We start from the raw sequence: 340 nt of genomic DNA, 5'->3' as shown, positions 1-340 counted from the left end.
ACAAAACACGGCTTTCCTTCCTAAAAAAAGCTCAACAACTTCTTTGAACAGAACCCCCCAGAAGGGAGTTTTAAACTCTGTGAGTATATCGCAGTCTCTCGGACGTTGGTCACCCCTGCCTTAGATCACTGGGAAAGCTCTTTACTGGATTCCTTTCAATTTCAGCACAAAGTCAAACATAACCTTTGAGCATTTCTTTGCAAAGAATAAATTCAGAAATTAAATTTAGTTCAGCCCTTCCTGGGCTTACGTTTAACACTCCTTGGTTTTATCAAAGAATTGTATTTCCAGTTTTAAGTTCTACAATCCCAATACAAATAGAAATAAATACTACATGTTG

The sequence above is a fragment of the Podarcis filfolensis genome (assembly GCF_964270895.1).
Source record: "Podarcis filfolensis genome assembly, chromosome: 10".
Taxonomy (NCBI): Eukaryota; Metazoa; Chordata; class Lepidosauria; order Squamata; family Lacertidae; genus Podarcis; species Podarcis filfolensis.
Note: the sequence above shows the minus strand (reverse complement) of the source record.